The 24,766-nt window shown below is 46.9% G+C and overlaps 1 long non-coding RNA gene across 1 annotated transcript in view; it reads right to left on the reverse strand.

Moving 5' to 3' along the window:
- Window positions 1-1,114: 1,114 nt before the first annotated feature.
- The window catches only part of LOC118352351 (uncharacterized), a 70,426-nt gene continuing 46,774 nt past the window's right edge, over window positions 1,115-24,766 (reverse strand). Inside the window, exons 2-3 of the long non-coding RNA XR_004809306.2 lie at window positions 5,778-5,911; window positions 1,115-4,746 (exon numbers count right to left, since the gene is read on the reverse strand). This is a non-coding gene — a long non-coding RNA (uncharacterized LOC118352351). The remainder of the gene's footprint in view (window positions 4,747-5,777; window positions 5,912-24,766) is intronic.

Here is a 24,766-nt window from a genome sequence, read left to right on the forward strand (position 1 = left end):
TCCAAAAATGGAGCCTGGGTCTCTGATTCTGCTTTCAGAGCCGCTTCCACCTTGCCTTGCTTGGGCACTTTACAACCGTGTAAAACAAAGTCGTCCTTTCAAGGAGAGATATGCTCCTGGAGATAATTAGCATGTATCGATTGGATGTGTTTTGTTTTGTTTTGTTTCCCCAAGCACTGCACAAAGCCTTTCACAGATATTATGTAATTTAAAGCACACAGAGAAATTCTGGGAAGTGCATTTTATGGACAAAGAAAGGGCTCAGAGAGGGCAGGAGACTTGCTCCAGGTAACACAGCCAGGAAGTGAGACAGTCGGGATTTGAACCAGGTTCTGGCTGAGTCTGATACTCTTCCCCGTCGTCTTCCCTGCCCATGGTATGCATGCTGTGATTTTCTCCACATGGTACTCCAGTTTGCAAAGAAATGAAAGCATCCCTATTTCAAAATTAATCAATGGCTTTTGGAGATGGGCCCTTACCACCCTCCCCCCGCCCCCAGCCCCAGCTGTCACCCTCCTCCCCTCCTTCTCTTACTTCCACCCCGCAGGCTCCCAGAAGGCAGCAGGTCCTTGGCTGAGGATGGAGAACAGCCAGATGGATGGGGCTCCTGAGACAGAAACCGAACCTCAACATCAGAGACGGTCCCCACACACTCCGTCCAGGGAGCCATGCTGGACCTGCCAACATCCCGGGCCTTCAGGCTCAGCTCAGCGACATCCCTGCATGGGATTTTGGAAAGCATGGAAAACAGACATCTCCCCGCCTAAAACGTATCTCTGATCTTCTGAGGCCAGGGCAGCAGGGTTGCCCAAGACTGTTTCTTCCTGGCAACAGTCAACACCAGCCGGTGCTAGAAAGTGAAAGGAATAAATCCCCAGCTGAGAGCGTTGCTCAGGTTCCAGCAAAGGCTGAGGCAAGGGTTGCTGACTACTGGCTCACTCTGACAGCGGGGTAAGACGGAGGGGAGTTTTTTCCACCTCCTCCTTATGGACAGAGCTTTGCAGTTTGCAAACTTCCTATTGGGATTCGTTATCCTTTATTCAGCATGATCATAAAACAATTACATACACACACATATATTTCCTACATGTGTATACATCTATATACCGACTGCTTTACCTCTCTGTATACAGATTCTCACAATCTCCAACTTATAAATTAAGAGACACGAATACAGGGATCCCTGGGTGGCGCAGTGGTTTGGCGCCTGCCTTTGGCCCAGGGCGCGATCCTGGAGACCCGGGATCGAATCCCACGTCGGGCTCCCGGTGCATGGACCCTGCTTCTCCCTCTGCCTATGTCTCTGCCTCTCTCTCTCTGTGACTATCATAAATAAATAAAAATTAAAAAAAAAAAGAGACACGAATACAAATGGCCACACACTAACAGAAGGAAGGATAAGGCAGTAGAGGGGCAGTGGTTATTAAACTTCAGCATATGCAAGAATGATCTGAGAACTTTATTTAAAATAATACCAGAGCTTTCAATGCAATGGGACTAGGTTGAGGCTTGGGAATCTAGATGTTTAAAATGCCACTGAACTCTATATTTTATGCTGGTTAATTTTATGCTACGTAAATTTCATCTCAATTTTTTGAAGAAAAAAAAAGGTCCAGTGAATCACTTGCCGCAGACTAGAACATTAGGCAAGGCTTCTTATGGAATGTGTTACCTGAATCTTCACGGGCAGAGCAGGGAGGGGCATTCCAAGCAGAGGGCACAGTATGGGAAAAATTCGGATCAAGAGATGATAGGGGAATGTGGTGAGCCATGAGAATTTGGAAGGAGCGAGGGTAAGGGCCAGGGTACAGGAGACCTCACTGGCTAGATTGAGATTCTGAGTGTCACCCTGGTGGCCCGCAAGTCCTTGAGTATGTTTGATGGGGATGCACTTAGAAACAGTCTTGTGTTGACTCGTGGGGGCTGGATTGAGTGGGCAGACTTACAGGGCATAGAAGCTAATTCTAGTGAAAAAAAAGTTACAAGTTAAATAAGCAGAAATCCAGGAGTAAAAAGAAAAAACTCCCTTCAACTACTCTCTTTTTGGGGTCTTTGTATATACACAGTTCAATGAGTTGCATAAGTTAGACCATGATATAAGCGCACTCTAGAAATTGTGTTTCTCCCTTAACAACTTAACATGGTCATGGTCCCCTAGTCTGGGCATGTCAAACTGCCTCATTCTTTTTAATGGCTGTATAATATTCTATTACATGGATATATTACATAGACATTGTAGATATGCCACAGTTTTCACAATTTTACTTACAAAAATAACCATTTTGGTTTACTTAACCATTCCCTTCTTGACAGGTAATTAAGTTGTTTCCAAATTTTTCTATGTATTGTTTCTCTTTTTCTTTTTAAGTATAATTGGCACATAATATTATGTGAGTTTTGGGTGTACAACATATTGATTTAAGGATTCTATACATTACTCAGTGCTCACTGCAATAAGCATAGTCACCATCCGCCACCATACAACATTATTATAGTATTATTGACTGTATTCCTTATGCTATGCCTTCCAATTCTATGACTTATTTATTTTATAACTGGAAACATGTATCTCTTAATCCCTTTTAACTATTTCGCCCATCACCCTCTCCCACCTCTTCTATGCTATTGTTAACAATGTTGTAATGGTCCTCCTTGAAAATAGATCTCCAAGCACCTGTGTAAGTATTGCCCTAAGGTAGATTTCTGAAAATAAAATGCTGGGTCAAAAGATGGACATATTTTAAACTTTTAATGGGAACTACTAAGGGTTGTCTAATAAAAAAAAATGTCACCCGTATATACTCCCAATGAGAGGAAACTGATACAGGGTGATTGTCAAAAGTGTATCTTTCAACACTTACACAAAGCTATTGTGTAATAAATGACCACAGAATCTCAAGGCATACTGTAAAAAGTACTTACTCTTGTGATCTATTAGGATTGTACCACAATGTTTAAGAATGCCTATTTTGCAACATCCTCATGAGCAGTGTGTGTTATCATTAAAGAAAAATGTGCTGATCTAACCATTTGAAACTTATCTGTTCTCGAAAATTGCATTTTAAAAAAAGAATCATGAGTAAAGTTTAGCTTGTGCTATGTACTTATTTGGCCATTGCTATGCCTTCTTTGATTAATTCAACATTCATAGACTTGTTTCATTTTTTTTCCTGTTTACTTTTGTTTTTTGTTTTCTTAATAATATCCAGGAACTCTTCATGTGGTGTATCATTTAACCCTTTACCTAGTGCAGGTGGAGTGAATAATTTTTCCCAGTGTACTTTATGCCTTTTGTTTTTTAGTCCTGTAAATATTTTCATTTTTATGGAGTTTAATCAATCTTATGTTTTCTTTTATAGCATATTATTTTGTTTTTATACTTAGAAACATCCTCACGGCCTGAGATCATAAATTGCTAATCCCCATTTTCATCTGAGGGTCATAGAGTTTTATGCTATCCTGTTAACTCCAATCCATAGGCACTTGATTTTGCTGAATGGCTGTGAAGCAACACTTTAACTCCATTTTTGTTCTCTCATGGTTAAACAATAGTCCCAATGCTCTTTGTGTAATAATCTGAGTTGAAGTGCTACCTTTATTGCATGCAAAATTTTCTAAGTCCTCAGGTTTGTTTCTAGGCGGCCTTGTTTTTATTTTTAATTTTTTTAAAAAGATTTTATTTATTTGAGAGAAAGAGAGCACAGGCAGGGGGAGGGGCAGAGGGAGAGGGAGAAGCAGACTCCCCTCTGAGCAGGGAGCCTGACTGGGCTCATCCCAGGACCCTGGGATCCTGACCTGAGCCCAAGACATCCGTTTAACCAACTGAGCCACCCAAGCACACCTACTGCCCTATTTTTAAAATCAGTGAACAAAAATGCTTCTAATCCTTTCGTAGATTACATCTTATGAGGCCCAGCTCTGCTTCTAAGAAAGTCTTTTTCTGTGTTTTCTTTCTTTCATTCATTCATCCATCTATCCATCCATCCATCCATACACCTGGACATCCACTCATGCATTCATTCATTTGCTTTCACTCACTTATGTTAGTTTTAAGCAGGTTATGTGGCCCTTAGGATTAATGAAAGAAAATCAGCTCATGTGCGTTTTCTGACCACGTGTTTTCTGGGTACCAAACACTGGGCTGTGCATCCCTCCACCCGCCTTATTGACTTTGTTCCAATCCACCTGTGAGTAGGTATATTTTTAGTCCCACATTACAGATGAGTAAACTGAGTCTCGGATAGGCTGATTAACTTGCCCAAAGTTTCCCAGGTACTAAGGTTGACAGGAGAAATCTGAACCCAGGTCAGCCAAATACTGGTTTTGTCTCTACCAGTGCTGCTCCCCTTCTAAAATCATGGCTCACAGTTATTGTGCATCCACTCTGTACTGGGCATTGTGCATGGGGGCATGAATCCCTAGGTGGCCCAGAGTGTCCCGGCCCAGAGGAGATGGCAGTCTGATGGTGGAGGCAGGCCACTGAACAGACTATTATAACCCACTCTGACTAAAGCTAAAATAAGATCAAGTAACCCGGGTGAAGTTGTCCTGGGGAGAAAAAGGCTTCCAGCCTCTGGAAAGATGATTTTGCTGTCAGCTTGGCAAGTGAAAAAGCCCCTTTACAGGTGAGGTGTGAAGGTCCAGAGCCAGGATTTTCTGGCTCTATCTCCCATCCATTTGCACTTGAGGATGTAGCTACCATGCCGGGAAAGAAGGACCCTGGACAGCCTTCATGGGAGAGAGTCTCTGCAATAAGAAAAGAAGCAAAAAAAAAAAAAAAAAAAAAAAAAAAAGAGAGAAAGAAAGAAAAAAAAAAATCAACACCCTTCAAATCGGCCTTCTGGGCTCCATAGCTTCTGAAAACCTCGCCATCTGTCCACATAAGCATGTTCCAAAGTTTTAAGTACCTCTTTTCATGAAGTCCGTTAAAGTTAACCTGGCCTCATAATATATGGGGGAAATCTGCTATAAATAGAGGTAAATAGAGATTGTAAAGATAAATAACAATACCAGCATGGGAGGACTGATAATGTCCTCTATTTATGGCCCGACTCTAAAAAGGGATGGCCAGCGATCCGGCGTCTTTAATGACTTACTTTTGCCTTGGCAGCCTGTGCTCCCTGTTAGGGTGCTAAAGATTCAGTGACACAAAAAGCTTACAGATAATTAAATATTGATTTTTGTTTTCTAATCCTATATAAAAATTGTCCTGGGTCTCCCAATGGTGGTTTTATCTCACCAGGACATGGGGAGAGGGGAGGGTGTCTGTTAACCCTCTTTGTACCCTGTTGTGTGACACTGGGGGCCCCTCAGACAAGGGGGAATGTGCAAGGTTGGCTTCACACATGTGTGACCTCTGCAGTCATATGGGGTCTGTGCTCAAAGGGCCGGCACTATGCCTGGGTTTGACTCTCTATTGGCCCCCTCTCAAAATGCTGAATAATTTTTGCACCAGTAGGATTCTGCATGCATTTCCTTTTCGTATGGCTCCCAATTATGCAGCTAGTCCTGGGGGTGGGGTGGGGGTCCTGGTCTGGCTGAGAAATCAGGCCAGCCAGTTCTGGCCTTAACAACTCCACCGCTGCCCAGGACCCCTCTTTGACTCTCTTGCCCCGAATCTTGCTGGCTGTGCCAGAAACTTCAAATCTGGGAAGAGGGCCAGAGAGAAATTTGTGATGAGAACAGTTCTTCTCCCACCGCCTGCTCCTTTCTCTCTCTCTCTCTCTCTCTCTCTCTCTCTCTTTCTTTAGGAAACACACACACACACACACACACACCTCATTGTCATTTTACGTCTGGAGTGTGGCGCGGGACATCTGGCAGTGTGGCAGAGCTGCTGGCTGGCTGGCTGGCTGGTTGGGGGTGGCGTCCATGGCCAGGTCAGGCCGTGGGCTCCGACAGCAGACAGAGTCTGGGAAGAGAGGGAGACAGAGTCAGAGAGCTGGGTCCTGAGCCAAGTCCTGCCATGTGTTTGCTGCGTGGCCTTGGGCAAGTGGAAAACCCTTCTATGTCTCAGTTCTTTCATCTGCAAACGGAGGTACTCACTCTGGCCCCTCGGCCTGCCCTTCGTCTCCCAGCAAGACTGCCAGGGAGAGCCTAAGTTTTTTCTAAAAAACGAGGATCTGCAAAAACAGAAGAAGAATGGCTAATGTTTTACCCATTCCCTACCTGTACCTTTTACCTCAGTTCTTTGTAGATGCTAACTAATGTGTGCTTCCTAAAGACTTTGCATATTCCATAAATTCATTTAGACCTCAAAATGACCCCATGAAATAGTACTTTTATAAATTTACCATCTTACAGTTGGGGAAATCTGGCCCAGAGGCCGTGGTAGGACAGCCAGAAAGTGACAGAGCAACAGTTTGAACCTTGCATTCTGGTGCTGAATCCTTGCTCCGAAACCATCACGAGGTAGGCGCTGTCTGGTTCCTTTGGTGCCTCCTACTACAGGGAGTGCAAACCGGGGGCCTGCAGGCCAAAAGGGGCTCCCAGAGCATTTTTGATTGGTATTGCAACACGGTGTGAGACTGCACTGCATTTGAATTTGAATCACTTGCCCATACTGAAAAAAAAATCCCAAGATTTCTACATGAAAACAGATTTCTAGCATTTCAGGCATGCTCTGGTCATGATGGGCTCCTGTATCTACGTGCAAAGGTCCTCCATCTGCCACAGTCCCTACCACTCCCTCTTGTCTTCCTGACCTGAAGGCTCAGAGTCTAATTCCCCATTGTTTTATTGGAACTGCCCATTGCCTCACCTACATTATCTGCCTAATTCCTGTGGATGCCCAGTGTTTGGTCCCCTCCCAGGGGTGGCAAGGATCTGCTCTGCAGGCAGAAAGCCGTTTCCTTGTTGTGGCTTCGTAGGCAGTGTCTCCTCTGTGGGTGGCACCGTATGTGGAAGAAACAATTAATTTTACTAGTCGAAGGAGTGCAACCAGGGAATCCAGAGGTGCCTCAAGCCCTGGAAATGAGCTCGGAGCCCTGAGTTTCCCCTTAAAGCTTTCAGCTTCCATGTTCCTCAATTTTAGTAATTCTAAGAAACTTTGGTTGCAGGATATGAAATTTGCAAACAAAGCTACAAATTCTGAGATTTTATGATCCAAACAGTTTATAATTCTAAGATCCCTCTGCGCCCCCACCAAAGTGGTTCTAGTATTCCATGCCTCCCAAATTCAAACTCTTCAGTGCAGAGTCTCTGATCCTAAAATCTCATGACTCTAGCGTACTTGGAAAATGCAGTCCTATGAAGGAGGAGTGCTAGAATGTGATGACTCCATGCTGCCCACTGCTCCTGATTCCATGGTCCTGTACTTATCAGCTCTCTCAAGTCAGAGAGGAGTTGGCTGACAGTTAACTGAATACTTATAGACAAATGAGGTAGTCTGGTCACAGCCCTGGCTACAAGGTGGGGGGTGGAGCATTGGGATTTTTCCTTGAACCATTTAATCCGATGTGACTGTTCCTTTATTTTCCTAAGGAAATGGGGACATGGAAATCTGTATCTCCGACAAATGTTGAACCAAGCCAACATTTAAACCCCCGGAGTTTAGAGACAAACTGCAGGGATTGCGTATCTGTTGAGCAAGTCTAGTGGACCCCTGGAAGCCCTGTGTACATCCCTTCGTCGAGCCATATTTGATGAGTGAGAACCCACAATGAATGTAAAGTCTGATTAGATTCAAGGCGGTGTGACCCCAGGGCGAGGAATGTGGCTGGAATGATTTGGGGCATGGGAGGGTTTGAGCTGCTTCAGTTGGAAAGGGGAAGCTCATTAGCACAGCACTGGGAATGTCACGGTATCCAAGAGTCAGGCCAATGGGAGATATGTTTTCAGTTTTATTTGAACTTGGAGGTGACTCTTCCCGATGCCTTTAGACCTAGCTCGGATGGGCCACAGAAGCAGCTGGCTAGGGATAGAGTGCCAGGCTGGAGACAGAGAAGGTGATAGGGTCAAAGGGAGATTGAAAGGCGCTATTCTGGGGTCCTGGGAGGGCACTTTGCACAATGCATCGGAGGGAACAAATCTCACCAGCAATGTCATTGCAAAGAGCTCACTACTTGGTGCCAACTTTTCGGCAATTACATGTACAAATAGGGACCTTTTCTTTGCAAGTGAAAAAAGGTGATTTCTGATGCCAGGTCACCACAGCCAGCACAGGAAACATGAATCAAAACCAAAAGTTCTCACCCTTGACACTATTGACCTTTGGGGTCAGATAATTCTTGGCGACAGAGGACCATCCTGTACCCGAATCCCTAGTCTCCAACCATGAGATGCTAATAGCCACTTCATGCCTAATTTTGACAATCAACAATCTCTTCAGACATTGCTGGATGCAGAACTTGGAGAAAGACTCCAGATGACACTCGCCCCCGCACCAAGAGAGCCTGTGACTCTAAGCCACATCCAGAGGAGGATTTCCATCAATGCCTAAATGTGGACGAAATTAGCAAGTCAATAGCAGAATTCTACTTTGTACCACTTGGAATTTGTTGTGTGTAATTACGCTGAATATCAGCAGAGTTCTCCTTCCAGGGAAAGGATTCAGTCATTCTCAAAGAACTCTTTGTGGTGACTTCACTAAGTTTCAGGTAAAGAACTTCTCTAGGTGTAAGAGTGAATCTGAGTATGCAAGTTGGGCTTTTTGGGACAAAAACAGATCTAAAGCTACCCTTACGAGAGATAGCATAAACTGGATGGATTTCTCCTTGAAGATGCTACACGGCAAGATGGTAGAATGCCTGACATGTAATAAACACTCAATAAACATGAGAGAAATTAATAGGTAGTTCGTATGGATCATACCTCAGAGATGGAAGTCACATCCAGGGCGAGTTTGGAAAACAGGTTCTGTTTTAACTGCCAGTTCTGAGCCATGAATAGCACTGTCCTGAAGCATGGTGTTAGGAAGGGTTCTGAGGGGGTGTTGATGCTGGGGAGAAATGTGATTGCCAGAGGATGTCTGCTGTAGGGAGCAGAGGGGCTTTGTCAGCCTAAAGGCTAGGAGTTCACCTCCTCTGGGCAGTATTCCAATCAAACTGGTTGTCAGAAAGATCATCCTAACTACTAAGTGGAGGCGGGATTAGAAGAGTGGGACCCAAAGAGAGAAAGGGAAACTCTCTACCAGGTACTCTAACGAAGAGAATTTAATACAGGGAATCACTTGCTCTGGTGTTGACAAACTGGATAGGCAAAAGTGGCACACTGGGAAGCACAGAGGCAGTGATTGCAGGAGGCAAGTGGCATCCTTGGGCTGAAAGAGCAAGTCGAGAAGGTGGGAGAGAAGAAAGACCAGACTTGGAGGAGGGACCTGAATTCTGCTGTGCTCCAGAGCTCTGGGGAGGAACCACGCGGAGCTTGGGCACAGGCTTTGGAAGAGGGACGGGGCAGGTGATCACTGGATCCACCTGTCACTGCTGGGATGAGGAACATCGCTGGGATGGAGACACCAACCGAAACTGCCAGCAAACAGGGGCCAGAGCATGTCCCCTCTGCAGCCTGCCTCAAGTCTCCCGCTAGCGCCCACTATGGGCAGAGGCCAACCCAGACCTGGCCCGGCTCCCACAGAAAAGCAGGGCTCAGAATCCCAGCCCTGGCTCTGGAAGGCGGTGAATAGAAGGATGCGTTTGATGCTGAGCGACAATGGTTTAACAGCTTGTACAATCGCAGAGGCTCAGAGACCTGAACCAACTAGCCAGGAGACCACATCCTTCTAACTCTGGTCCCCTGTCTCTGCACTCCCAGTGATGTAAAGGTTTGCGAGCTCCTGGTAAGAGGGGTAAGGATCGTTATCTTCATACTCAGCAGCCCCCAGCATGCTGTAAAGTACTCCTTTTATCTCCCTTTGCCAAAAATAGGTATCTGAGCAGTAAGTGCTTCCTGCCTTATGTTTGGGGTTCCCCCCACCACTCCTGGAACTGCAAATGCCTTGCCTATAGATCAACTTTCCAAGTGGGTTACGATGCACCTAGTGGGAAACGAGCTAGAGCATCCATGCAGGGTGCTGTGCCCCCAACCCTTGCAGTATCTCCCAAGGCCCCACAAGAACCTGCTCCCTCCAGTGGTCTCCCCAAGATGCTCAGACTTCATGTGTGCAATAGATCATGTGACTGTGGGTGTAGCTTTCTATTTATTTGGCAAGTTGCATCTCCCCTGAGAGAAGACGTCCATTTCCACCACACCTCAGGCGCCGCAGGGAGGTAAGGTGATTCCTTGAATCAGTTTTTCTGGGCAAAACTCCTCATGCACAAGCTGTGGTCTCATCCAGAACCATGCATGCACATTATGCAGAAACATTAAATATTTTACTCAGGGAAAAAAAAGAGAGAGAGAGAGAGAGATTTCTTGCAAAGTGAATTTTCTTCTCTTTAGGGCTTCATCTGTGCTGAACCCTATACACTCTTTTGTGAAGGCAGAGCAGGCGAAAACCCGGAGAATAAAAGTGGGACTTGATTTTATGCTAATGTATGTAAAGAACGTGACTATAGAGTCATAGGTAACACAATGGACTTAACTTTTTTTTCCCTCTCACTTTATTGAATTATAATGACTAGTTTCCATAGCAATTACTGCATCACCTTGTACATTACCAGGAAGATCTACTGCACTTTTCCCCAGTCATCCTTGTAAACATTTCTACTTTTTTTTTATGATGTTCTAGGGGGAAACATGGGCTCTTTCAGCTTGGTGCTAGTTGGGGAGCATATTTCAGGAGATTAATAAAGCCGATCGGCGTATTTTTATTTTCTAAATTCGGTGCTTGGTTCTCCATCTTCACCCTCATCAGCTACTTGTCAGGCAGACAAAGGGGGCAGGAGGCAGGCAGGAGGGAACAGAGGTGATCGCATCAGGTAGGGAGAGGCACACAGCATCAGGAGGGATGGGGAAGATGGTGCTTCAAGATCCCACGTCTCTGTTGATTTTGGAATAGTTTGAGAGTCATCCCCTCCAAGTGCAAACCTCTCTTCTCACCCCGGGGGCTTAGAGGAGGATGTGGGGTGTTTCTCAGCTCACAGACGCTCGGACACAGGGGACACATTGAGATCCCTCTTTGGTAGCCTTGCAGCTAGAGTGTCTGGGACCCCCAGGTTCTTCTGGGGCCACACGAGGGGATGGGGAGATGGGCATCTGGACGCCCGTGCATTCAAAGCCCAGCTTGCGCCAGTGACTGCCTTTTATGAGCTTTTCAACTTGGCTTCCCACATTGCATTTCATTTCCAGAAAGCTCTCTGGAGCTGATGGCTATTTGCAGACACCGCTTTCCAGTGGAGAGATGAAGGAGGTGACACCCAGGGAGGGTTGAGATGGCTGCAGCTGCTGCTGTGAGTGGGGAGTGCGGCCAGGCCAGCTGTAGCTGTAGGACACTGGGCTGGGGCCTCTGTGCCCGCTGAAGGTCAGCGGCACAGGTCACTGTCACAGGCTCCGTTGCTGACCTGTGGGAACTCCATCCCAGGAGCTCAGAGCTCCCAGCCCGCGAGAGGGGCAACAACCCCATCAGAAACCCTCAACACATTATTTCATTTGATAAGGGACCTGCTATGCCCCCACTTGTGCACCAGCCCACAGCTGCCAGAGGGATTGGAGGGCACAGTGTTACCTGGCATTGTGGTGGGAGACTCATGCCCCCAAGTCTGGCTGCCTGGGCTCCAGTATCCCCGCTATGTTCCTCACATACTATGTCCGTGGGCCAGTGATTTCCTTTGATCTGCCTCAGTCTCCTCGTCTCTAAAATGGAGCTGGTGGCTGAACCCACCCAAGAGGCATTTGTGCAGAATGAAGATGATGCTGGTTAAGTGCTTACACCTGCAAGAGCGTCTCTTGTTCTCCACGCGTGGGCATGTACTCTCCTGTCCCTGGGCTGTGGCCTTGAAGGAGGTGTTCACATCTCAGAGCCCTGACTTTCCCTGCTGCGAAATGAGAAATGTCTGCTGAGTGGTCTTGAAGGTTCCTCCTTGCTCTGAAGTTCAAGGGTTTTTGGATTCTGACAGCAGAGCTGGAGAGAGGGAAGAAGAAAGTGGGGGGAGGAAACGAAGGAGACAGAGAGAGGGAGAGAGGGAGGGAGAGAGAGAATGAGAGGGAGGGAGAGAAGGAGGGAGAGAGAGAGAGAGAGAGAGAGGAGAGAATGTAAGAGCAGATGCTTTAAGCAGCAGGAAAAAAATCCCTAAGTGACAAGAAGCCCTGAGTTCACCAAAATGCTTAACCAAGATAAGAAGGATGTAACCGATGTTGGAAAGATTGTTATGAGATTAATAAAAGTGATTAGGGGATTAAGACTTCTCAAAAGAGATAGTGACGGGACCACCAGCGGGCATCCCCTCCTCACCCTCTGTACTCAGGCTCTGTCCCTGGTTTGTAAGTCCTGGGTCACGCAGGCATCTGACAAAGTGCTCTCAGCGGATGTGCAGATAGTATCCTGGCTAAGCCCATCTTAGACATTTCAAAAGGTCCCCCGTGTCATATATAGATGTACGCACGCACATACACATGTGCATATATACATACACATGCACTCAAGTGCCTGGATGTCCGAAGGAGCCCAAGGAATGAATGTCTCGAGGACCTGAGCTGGGGTCAGGATTAATTAGTGAGCCTGTCCTACTGAGCGCAGGACCCCTGGATAGAGAAGCCTCTGGGAAGTGGCCGGGATCTGAATCAGGCATCATAAGGCGGCTGGGGCAGTTTAGGGAGTGGAGGCTACTCAGAGAGATCCTGGTGATGTCAACCTGCTGTCTGGGTCTCAGACCAGGAGACCAGGGGGCGCCCCCTACGTCAGGGCTGAAAGGCATGTGAGTGGGAACACGCTCTGCCAAAGCTGGGTTTCCTTTGCAAAGTACTTTCCAGTGCCCTCCCTAGAAGATTCTGGGCTTTTCTGTGGCTCTCAAATAACAAACAGGAACCTGGACCAAATGCCCCTTCTCTTTCTGTCACTGGCTCTGAGGGAGGTGGTGAGGTCAGTTCCACGGCTTCGGAAATCTGCCACTTGGCAGGGTGAAACCCGACTTCATCTTTTACCAGCTGTGTGAGCTCTTTGTTTCCTCATCTGGAAAATAAATGGTGATGATTTCACTGTCTCATAATCTTAGGAGAGGCCCTGAGCCAGAACCACCTGGCTAAGCCCCTTCCAGAGTCCTGACCCTCAGAGACTCTGAGATAAGGAAGGCAGGTTGATTTATGTTGTTCAGCGTGGGGATAATTTGTTACGCAGCCATAGTAGCTAATACAGGTGACAGAGTGGGCTTGCCACAGCCTTTCTGGAGTTGATGCTAACAGAACTATTCTTAAGAAACAAGAAATGACAAATGTGGTTTTGTGGTTTAATTCACAAAGATAATCTCAGCTCCAGCTCCCTCCCTGCTTGACTCCAAAGGCTGTTGTCTTCCTTTCAGGATCTGTTCAGTGACGAAGGATAACCTCCACTTTACAGACCAGTACACTGATGTCTGGAGGGGCAAAGGGGCTTGCTCAAAGTCATGTGGCAAGGTAGACACAAAGCTGAGTTTAAAAATCAGGCCTCCTGGGCAGACTGGGTGGCTCAGCGGTTTGGCACTGCCTTCGGCCTAGGGCCTGATTCTGGAGACCCAGGATTGAGTCCCACGTCAGGCTCCCTGCATGGACCTGCTTCTCTGCCTGTGTCTCTGCCTCTCTCTCTCTCTCTCTCTCTGTGTGTCTCTCATGAGTAAATAAATAAAATCTTTAAAAAAATAAAAAATAAATAAAAATCAGGCCTCCTAACATGGCTTGTGTGCATTCTTTCATTTACTGACTGTGTATTTATTGAGTACCTACCGTGTGCCTGGCTAGTACTGTGACTAGATGCTCTCCACACTGCCCCACCTCAGGCAAGCTTAGTTTAGTTTTCAGGGCATGTGGGAAAGAACATTATATACCAACGGGGGACCACTTGTGTGTCCCTGGCTCTAAGTGACAGAAGAGATAAAGGAGAAAGGTCATCAGACCCCCCAGACTCAGTCATGAGCCCCCCGTGGCTGGCAGAGACCAAAATGTGCTAACTCTGAATGGGCAAAGAGACTCAATATGGGGACCCTCCTGCTCTATAGGAGCCAACACTTCCATCCTCACTCACATGACTCCCCAAGGAGCCATAGCCCGGCCCCCAGTAGCCCTTGTTGGGGGAACAAGGAGGCCATCACATAGCCACTTGGAGCAGCTTCCTAGCAGGATCAGCCACTACGGCAGATCCCAGAGAGATAGAGGAGCAGGGGCAGGAGCAGGGAGGGCTGCTGTCACAACAGAGGGGATAGGTTAGCAGTGTCCATGCAGGTCCCCAGCCTCAAACAGAGCTGTCGGCACTGGGAGCTGATTGCTCCCGTCGGGGCCAGGGGTGCTCCATGCACAGGCAAGCTGAGCGCTGGGACCCTGGGGCCCCCTTCACAGCCCAGAGGGGGAAAATGTAATTCATCCTGGGCTTCTGGGCGTGTAGGATGGCATTTAAGACCAGGCCATTCTTTATGGAGGGGACTGTGCTGTGCGTTGTAGGATGTTTAGCAGCATCTCTGGCCCCTACCCGCTAGAAGCCAGTAGCACCCCCACCCCCAGAGCTGTGAAAACCAAAAATATCTCCTAATATTCCTGGGGGGCCAGGTCACCCCTGATTAAGAACCAGACATAGACTCGCAGCTCTGTCACCTTGGGCCTGTGCCCCCCACCCCAACTGCCATGTTCTCTGCCTCTTCAGGATAATAAGTCCTGAAAGTCCCCGAGAGCCGGGTGTACACCAGCTGCTTTATCCATGCCTCATTGTATCTCCCAAGAGCACTGTGGTATGAATATGATCTCTGTTTTATACAACAGGACATGGGGACGTGGAAAGGTAGGATTTGGACACGTTCAGGGTGGAAGGAGGACTCAAGCCCCATGTTTCTGATTCTCAGCTGGACCCTTAAGGTGTCTTGTTCTATGCTGTTCACTCAGTGGCACTCAACAACTAGTTCTGAATGAATGAATGATGAATGAATGAATGAGCAGGGTTTTTCCTAGCCCATCTTGAGCAGAATGCTCTAAGCCTGGGGTCCTGTGGGGCTCTGAGCTGGGATAAGCTGGCTGATGGAAGAGAGGGCTTTGGGGGCCGAGGTACTGCTCCAGGCAAGGCCAGGCCCCTGTGGGCACCATGTCCTGGGAAGAGAGAAGGAACAAAGGGTTGTATTTGGCCTCCACACTTTCCTGTTGCTCTCGCCTTCTTGACTCTGGCTTCTCTCTCTCATCTGTCTTCATGTCAGCAGCTGGGGCCATATTCAGAACCGGCCAACCTGATCACATCAGGGCCTCATGTGCACACCTGCCATGGCTCCCAATGGACTGTGGCCCAGAGTCTTTTGTCTGTTTTGAAAATGCTTCATATTCTGGTCCAGATCAACCTAATGGGATCAAAATGACAACTATAGCGGAAGTATATAAAGGAAGGAATCCAGGTAGCAGCACGTGACATATGGCCAGCTCTCAATAAACGTAAAGCACCATCGTGATTCTCATGCATGTAGCAGTGCGCCGCCTACGGTGCTCTCAGGGAAGGGGTACAGCAGGCTGTGGCTGGGAGCCTAGCTTAGGGGTTTCTCAGCGTGTCAAACTCTTAGCCTCTGGGGTCAGACAGGCCTGGTTTGAATCCCAGCTCTGCTGTGTGACCTTGGCCAGGTTACTCTACCTCTCTGAGTTATAGCTATGACTTTTCAATAATGAGGGGTAAAAAAAACCCAACTTTCCACCTCGGTTCCGAGAACAAGATTGGTATATGTCAGATGTGTCATCACAGTGTGTGGTATATCACTACTCGCTATGGCAAGAATTCATGAATTGCTTAATCCTTAGAATACCCTAGCAAGGGGGACATTGGTGCTATCCCAATGTAAAGACAAGACAACTGTCTGTCTTGTTCCCTCCAGCTCCAAGCTGGAGGGTGAAGAGACTTGTCCAAGAAGCCCTGGCCCCCGTTTTGACCCCGGGCCACCCGACGGCCCTGTCTGCGACTTTGGAAGCCCATTCCTCGAGTTCCCAGGGGAAGCCAGCACCTGGAACATTATCTCTATGGGCTGTCCTGGATTCCTGAGTTCAGCCAGCCAGGGCAACTTAGTGAGCAGGGAGCTTTGGGGTTCCTCCAGGCCCCCCAGGGCCTGCAGCTCGTGTCTGAGCAAAGCTGAATCAGGCAGCAAAGAAGGAACCGCTCCTAAGAAGGCTGCTGGGTGGGAAAAACAATGTCCCCGCCAACCCCTGGGAGGTCCCTGGCACCGCTCTCCTCCAAGATGGAGCAAATGGGCCCAGACAGGGCGGCTGGGCCAGAGTCCTGCCACTTCGACAGAGATTTAGGGGCAGCAAGTGGGAAAGCCAGACTCACTGGCTGCTGAATTTACTGATCTTTTCAGTGAGGTCGGCGGGAGGGCCCTTCCGTGCCAGGCCCTGTCGGCAGTTGGGATCACTGACTTGGTGGCAGTGTCCAGCATCTCCCGGCACAACGGGGCTGCACAGGGGAAAGCCAACTTGCTTTTGTCCTGGAATCTTTGGGGGGTGATTCATGGTTATTGCTCCATGGAATTTCAAAGCATGGGCGTCTGCCAGGGACTCTGCTTGGAAAATTAAAAGCCTGAGGAGCCCCCATCCAAGTGTTTATTGATGCTCATGAGGTACCAGGCAGAAATAACCAACCTAGCAGCCATGAAGGTGTTGCTGGCATTATTCTGTTTCGCACGGATGTCTCAGACATGGGCTGGGTCTTGTGTTGCATGCCTGAGCTGCTGAACCCTCTCCCAGCTCGTTCATAAGAAATCGAGACTTTCCCAACTCCTCCTTTTTCTCCTCTGCAAAATGGGTCAATTACTAATACTTACACCATGGGTTGCTGATGGTATTGGCCAAGTTAATGCATTTGTAATTGTTGGAAATGCCCCAGGCATACAGCAAGCCCTTAATAATTGCTAACAGGTGCAATTGCTAAAACAGTTCTGTTTTAATCAGAATGAGAGAAAACAGAAATTGCATAGGAATTTTTCAGAGTCAAACTGTGAAAACAATCATTCATTCATTTAGGCAGCAAATATCTCTTGAGTAATAGCTCTGTGTTAGGCAGTGTCCTAAGATGTAGGGTTGTGCAAATGAACGAGGCATGGAATTGTCTTTGTGACTTTGAGCAATGAATTATAAAATAAATAGATTTTAATAGACTATGGTACGAAGTGCTAGGAAAGTGAAGGACAGGTCCTGTGGGGATAAATGACAAGAGGCTCAGCCTGGGGAGCCGAGGGGTGAATCTTAGAGAAAGTGATAAGTTTGAGACTTGGAGGATGAGTAAGTGTAAAATTGTTATAAAATTGGTAGAAGTAAAATGTGAGTGTGCGTGTGATGTGTCTGTGTTTAGAGGTAAGTCTGAGTATTCCAGGCAGAGAAACAGCAGGTGCAAAGGTCCTGAGGTTGGAAAGAATTTGTTGTACCTCAGAATTTCAAAGAAGGTCAGAATAATAGAGCTAGGAAATCAGAGCATAGGTGGGGTTAAGCCCTGCAGTGTCATCTCCCACCCCTGTCCCCACCCCAAACTTCCCTTCCTGGTATCCATAAGGTGGGTCCCCATTCTCCCATAGCCAGCACATTTCTCTGTTTCCATGCTCATCATATCCTTGGGTAAGCGCTAACTTCATGACCACATACCTGCATCTGTGACCTGGTACACTTCTTAGGAGACCCAGGATTTCTTTCTTTCTTTCTTTCTTTCTTTCTTTCTTTCTTTCTTTCTTTCTTTCTTTCTTTCTTTCTTTCTTTCTTTCTTTCTTTTTTTAAGATTTTATTTATTCATCAGAGAGAGAGAGAGAGAGAGAGGCAGAGACACAGGCAGAGGGAGAAGCAGGCTCCATGCAGGGATCCTGACGTGGGACTCGATCCAGGGTCTCCAGGATCATGCCCTGTGGGCTGAAGGCAGCGCTAAACCGCTGCACCACCCGGGCTACCCGGAGACCCAGGATATCTGCATGAGCCCCTTTAGTGATGTGAAATGAGACTGGCCACAGGTCAGGGTTATGAGTGTCATCCCAGCATGCATGGAGGGTTTCCCCGAGAAGACAAAATAATATGCACACAGAGTTTCAAGTCCCCCTCCACCATACACCTGATGGTATTAACACTAAATAATAAATTTTCCTGAATCAGTTATTTCATTGAGAGGTGGCTAAAGACTGGTTTTCCGATTCTACATCCTTCTGCCTAGTTTTCTCTACATTCTACGGCTGGCATTCTCCAGGGAAGGAGATCTTCCCTCCGCAATTGGGCTAGCGGCTCTTATAAAATAATCTGAATTGTCTTTTCCCTGTTTTGCCAGTGCTCTGACTGTAAAGTGATCTGATTTTAGCCACCTGTGCTGGAACCTTTGCCCCAAAGCGAATGTCTCTGGAAGCGGGAATACCTGGTGATGTCCCCATGGTGATTCTTTAGGCAATTGCTCCAGAGAGGAGATAAACGGGAAGAGACAGAAGGAGTATAGAATCAGAGATCTCAGGAGTCTTAAAGGTCCTTTAAAGTCCCTCTTGACTGATGGGAAATTGTCCTGTGGGCCAATACTTCTCAAAGTGTGAGATGTACACGAATCACCTGGGGGTTCTGGTACAGTGAAGATGCCGATTCTGTACATCTGGGGGTCTTGGGATCTGCATTTCTAATCCCCAGAATGCTTATGCTGTGGGTTCACATATCACATTTTGAGTAAAACATTCCAACCAAGCTTCCCCCCAACCTCTGCTTGGAGGTCTTCTGAACATGGTCTATACAGGCTATGTCATCTGGCACCATCCACCGTTCCAGCCATGGAATCAGCATTTTAAATTATATGTTAAGGATTAAAAAACCAAACTGACACTATGCATCTTACTGAGATTGGCTAATTTTTTCCTGACAGGTACCTGCCTGATTTTATAGACAGAAAGAAGTGAGAATGTGATCGTCTTCATATTTATAAATTCTAAGTATCCTTCAGTTAGAGACTTTCTCTCTGTGTTGCTCATATGTATTTCTTGACTCACCTATGTGGCAACCTGTGCTCTCCACCTCCCTTCCCAAGAGGGTTCTGGTTTCTTCTCTTGGGAGATGCTCAAACTGAGCCCCGCGTTTACACCCATAAATACTTCACCTTCCATAAGAGAAAAAAAAGACAGCACATCCACTTCTTCTGAGTAGTTGCTGTTTGAATTGTTCTGTAAGCATGCTTGCAGAGAGTGCTTTTTGAAGGGACCCCTAAGTGAACCTTCCAAAAAATGAAGGTGATAAGGCAGGGGGGAGCAGTGGGGTAGGTTGCTATGAGTGTAGGTCAAGGTGGGAGATGGGAATGGAGTGAGAGCGTCTGGTGGGCAGAGGAAGTGCAGGTGTCAAGGCCATGAGTCAGGCATGGCACCTCCTATGACCTTTGCCTGTTCTCCACCCAGCCCCATGGTGCTCGGTACCCAGGACAGTCACTCTATGTCTTTGACAGCATCCCTGACTTCAGGTTTGTCAGCCATGGGGGAGCCAGCAGTAGATGGAGGGGGTGGAGGAGTCTGATGTGGGGGTATTGATTCCTCCAGCGTCCTCCCTGCAGGGATACCCCAAGGAAGCTGCTGGCAGAGCACCTGTCAGGGACTCTCTCCAGGTCCCAGCAACACCTCCCTTCCCTGCCTTTCCAGCCCGAGGAGTGGCAGTTCCTCACTCCGACTAGCCCTTGTGCTTCTCCATCCTTGGAGATAATCCCTTTATCAGTCTCCTGAACTGACTCATCCTGCGGCCTTGCCTTCTATGGTCAAGAGCATGCAGGGCTTGTGGACACTTATCCTATGAGTTGGGAGGACTCCGCTGACCATCTAGAGAGAGCAAGTAGTATCAACCAATCTGTATAACTTTTATAGCTTTTATGTTGATATTATTTCACACTTTTTCAGAGAAAAGTTGCTAGAATAAGACTGATACAGGTTGAATTGTATCCCCTCCCCAAGAAGAATATTGAAGTCCCAATCCCAGTCCCTCAGAATGTGACCTTATTTGGAAATAAGGTCTTTACAGAAGTAACCAGGTTAAAATGAGGTCATTAGGGTGGGTCCCAATCCAACATGACTGGTGTCCTCATGGACCAGGGAAATCTAGACACAGGGCAGGCAGGCATAGAGGGAAGATGATGTGCAGACATGGGGAGATGCCGTGAACAGACTGGAGTGATGTCACCACCAGCCAGTGAACATCTGGGGACACCAGGAGCTGGAAGAGGCAAAGAGGGAGCCTCCCCTCCAAGTTTCTGGGGGAGTGTGGCCCTACTGACTTTTGGATTTGGACTTCTATCCTCCAGAGCTGAGAGACAATACATTTCTGTTGTTCTAAGACACCCAGTTTGTGTCACATTGTGATAGCCAAAGTAGGCTCCAGGAGGCTAATACAAGTACAAAGGATTTCTATTAGTTTTTTACTCAATTCACCAAGTGTAAGCCTTTTGTCACATTTCTTGAATTTCTCACTAAATTTTTATATTCATATACATATATTTGTATAGATAGATGATAGATTAGGTAGATGTACATTATATGTACCAAGTATATTAAATATACATGTTATACTATATATTTGTGTGTGTACATGTAAATATTACATATTTACATATATACAGTCTTGGAAGCCTCTCAGAGTCGTGAGCAAACTGGCCCGCTTGGTCACCCAACTACTAAATAGTTCAGTGAGTATATCCTAAGAACAAGAGCAGTCTCACACATAACCACAGCACAATGCTCAAAATTGGGAAATCTACCATCGATATTACGCACTAGCCCATACCACGGTCCCGATTCAAATTCCACCAATTGTTTCAATAATATCCTTTATAACTACTTCCCCATCCGCATCGCGAGGGCCAGACCCAATTCAAGATCATTCATTGCCTTTAGACGTCACGTGTCTGGAGTTTCTCCCAGATGTCTGATTATTTCATCCCAAAAGAGTTTCTCCAATCTTTTTTTCCTGAACTTAGTCGTGGATCACAGACCACAGACTAAACGAGAATCCATTCTGATAATCAATGGATGGATGCACAGAAGAGAAGTCACAGCTCCTTTCTCCAGCGGGCAGGCAATGAATAAATGCAAAGAAATAATGTTAGAAAATCAACGTTTCGCAGCCACCATGGATTAGCAGGTCTGGGCAACCACTGACGAATGCTTACAGCCAGGAAATAAAAGTGTGATGAGGATTGGGCTGGATAGGTTTGAAGTCGCCCAGGTAGGGCTTTGGGTCAGGGTCCCAGATCGCAGTAGAAGCGATTTCTTCCCCTGGGTCTTGCCCCATCAGACTTCAGCACCCTGGGCCGGTTGCCATTGTGTTCACGGCTGTACCCCAAGTACTTGGCCATCTCCCCGCGACCTAGCAGGTGCTCAGTAAATGCTTGCAGATGACAGCAGTGAAGGACCAAGTGGGGTCTCTTTGGGCAAGGGGACTGACAAAAGAGAAATGAGCTTTGCTGGATCCCTTCCTCTTTCTAACGAGTGTGTGTTTCCTTCTGTACCAGGTTCCAGGGCAGGGACGGTGGTGGGCGTCCACTCTTTTAAATGTTAACAGTGTAATAAACATGAATCACCAAAGAGCGCTTTTAAAATAAGGTTAATGGAGCTGCGTTTATTCCATTTTGTTGCATGGTTAACTAGATCCGAATAATTACCAGCCCCACTTTTATGGATGCCCCCTTTTAAGATTATTTTTTTTATGTAGCTTTGTGAGGTGGAGGCTTTGTTTCTTCTCTTGGTTTTATAGGCCAGTATGGAGTAGGATGTTCAATAAAGGCCAGCTACAGAGGCTGTCCCGGGGGACGACTCCCCAGTGCCCAGGTCCCCCGCGCAAGGCCACCACACCACAAACTGCATCATCCCTTCCAAATCCTGCAATAGTGGGGATCAGAACAAACTGTGGCCGCAGGGTGTTTCGGGAGAGGCAGGGGATGGCTGATCTGCCACTGGTCACTTCCCTGGCCAACATTATTGGTACCCATTGGGAATTAGGGACCATGGCAGCCCATCCCCCCTTCTTTTTCTCTGCAGTGTGCAGAGCTGAGTGCTTCATCGACATTTGCATAAAATGTCATAAATCATAGAATCTTAAAGCTGCAAGAAAGCTCAGAGGTCAACCCGCTCCCCAAGCAATGAACAAGGAGGCCTGAATCCAAGAGGAGCCAAGAAGTCAGGAAATGAGATGGTCTAAGAGCAGCGCCATGCCCTGATGCCCTGTACTGGCATTTCTTCAATTTAAGACTCACAATCACCCTGCGGAGCCAGGAGCGTGATGCCCACTGAGTCACAGAGTGATGGCTGGCCCAGGCCCCCACTGAGACTCTCCACTAGATCTGATTTGCTTGACCTCAGGCTTCATGCTCTGTGCATGGGACCTCACAGGTACCGGGGATCTGGTCACCTGGAGTGCCAGACCAGGCCTCCATTTCTCTATCTGTGAATTGGGTGTGTTGCACACAAACATCTCTACTGTGTGTGCTCAGCAGGCTGTAGGCAATGAGAAAATATGAGCCTGGATGTGAACATGTTCTGGAAATGGAGTATGTTAAACTAAGAGGGCAAAACTCAGTCTTTAACTGAGATCTGAGTGCCCAGAAAGCCCCGGCTCAGTGCCTGGGAGTGGCCCGAGACAAAGAGAAGAGGGATGGATGTGGGAGTCAGACAGAACTAGGTTCACATCCTACCTTTTCTACTTGCTCAGTGCGTAAACCTGAGCAGAGAACTCTATCTGCCCCTCCACATTCCCTTCATAAATATTCAGAGTAATGGTCAAATACACAGATTCCGAATGTTTGTGTTCAAACTGACCTCGTCACAGATAGTCTGTATGCCTCCACACGTGTGATTCATCATTGTCATCACAGAGGTATGGGGCACACATACTACGATTCATAAATCTAAATGCAGAGCCAGAAGGTTTTTTACATAGGCAGACCTTTGTGTAACTACCACCGAGATCAGGGTGTGGAACACTCCTGATGGCCCAGAAGCCCCCACCATGGCCCTCCCAGTCAGTCCTGACCTCTGCCGCAGAAGTCATCACTGCTCTGACCCCTGCTGTCATCTGCAGATGGGGCCATGCAGTAGGCTTCCTGTCTGCCTGGTTTCTTTCATTCAGCATTCCATCTATGAGGCACATAGATGTCTGTTGTAGGGCCTTGCGAGCTCATTCTTTTTCATTGCTGTGTACTATACCATAGTGGGATGTCACCACAGTGTGTGCACCCATTCTCCTGCTGATGCACATTTGGGTTGTCTCTAATTTTCAGTTCTTATGCATAAAGATCTTAGGAATATTCTTTGACAAGTCTTTTTTAAAAAGATTATATTTATTTATTTGAGAGAGAGAGAGAGCATGAGCAGAGGGAGTAGCAGGCAGAGGGAGAGGGAGAAGCTGGCCCCCCTGGTTAGCAGGGAGTCTGACTGAGGGCTCGATCCCAGGACCCTGAGATCATGACCTGAGCCAAACCAGATGCTTAACCGACTGAGCCACCCAGGCGCCCCCATTCTTATGCATGTCTTCCATGCCCCAAAATGCTTGTTGCTTTTGGGTGTGTACTCAACAGTAGAATGGCTGAGTCACTGTTTGGACACACGCTTAGCTTTAGGATATGTAAGTCCTAAGCATTTATTCCCCGTGTGCTTCAGCTTCCTCATCTGTGAAATGGTGCCAGCCACCTAAACCCATTGTGAAGATCAAATCTGATCATCTACCCACAGTGGGAAGAAAACAGCAAGAGACAGAATGTGTTTCTCTAGATACCGTTCCTGAGAAGTTTAAAAATCTGCATGAACAACACACTGTCACGTTTATGGATGCATAATCACGTAATAAACATTTAACAACATCTATTGGCATAATAAACTCCAAATTTAGGCTCCTGGTAGGAGGAGAGGAGACAAAACTGAGATCAGGGTGGACACACAGAGGGCTCAGCTCTATCTGTAATGTCTCTTTGCAGAAGAAAAATCTACAACAAGGACAGGTTAAGATTTGTCAAATCTGGTGTTCATTAAATTTTCTGGATTCTTGTCTCTCTGTTCGAAATACTTTTCATTAAAACAAAAACACTAATACTGAGTCTTTAATGTTAATCTACAAAACATTAGTACTATGTAATGATTTGTATGCTACCTAGGATAGAGTTTGCAAATAAATGTTAGCTATTATTATTATTGTTATTACCAAGAGTTCCTTGTATAGCTGATTTTATTTTTTTTAATTTTATTATTTTTATTATTTTTTTATAGCTGATTTTATATCAGGTTTTGGGTGAATCACATCTGGAAAAGTAGATCCATGTGGACCTGGCTCTCACATAGATGCTGGCACACAGTAGGTCCTCGGTAAATCCTGGCTTCTGAAATTTTCTTAAAATGATCAGAAGTGGCCAAGCGAAGTGGTTTGAACTAAACTTGTCTGCCATCCTGGGTGTCCAACTTTAACCACACCAGGAAACAAAGACACCCAGGAAATCTGTACATTACAGGGACCATGGAATGCATACTCTGCTCTTAGCTTAGCCTGAGAACCTAGCCAGGTGAATTATTCTGTTTCTCTCAAGACCCACACAGGGCATCCAAGAGCCAGGCTGATCTTGACAACAGGCTCCGGCTTTAACAAATGTGATGCCGGCACTATTTATTTTCCAAACATAGCTGAATTTCAACTCATTGTGGAGATGTAGTTGGGAAAAATAATGACCAGGAAACACACATACACACGTGCATGCACGTGTACATGCATGTGGATGCACACA

The sequence above is a fragment of the Canis lupus genome, chromosome 26, assembly GCF_003254725.2.
Source record: "Canis lupus dingo isolate Sandy chromosome 26, ASM325472v2, whole genome shotgun sequence".
NCBI lineage: Eukaryota > Metazoa > Chordata > Mammalia > Carnivora > Canidae > Canis > Canis lupus.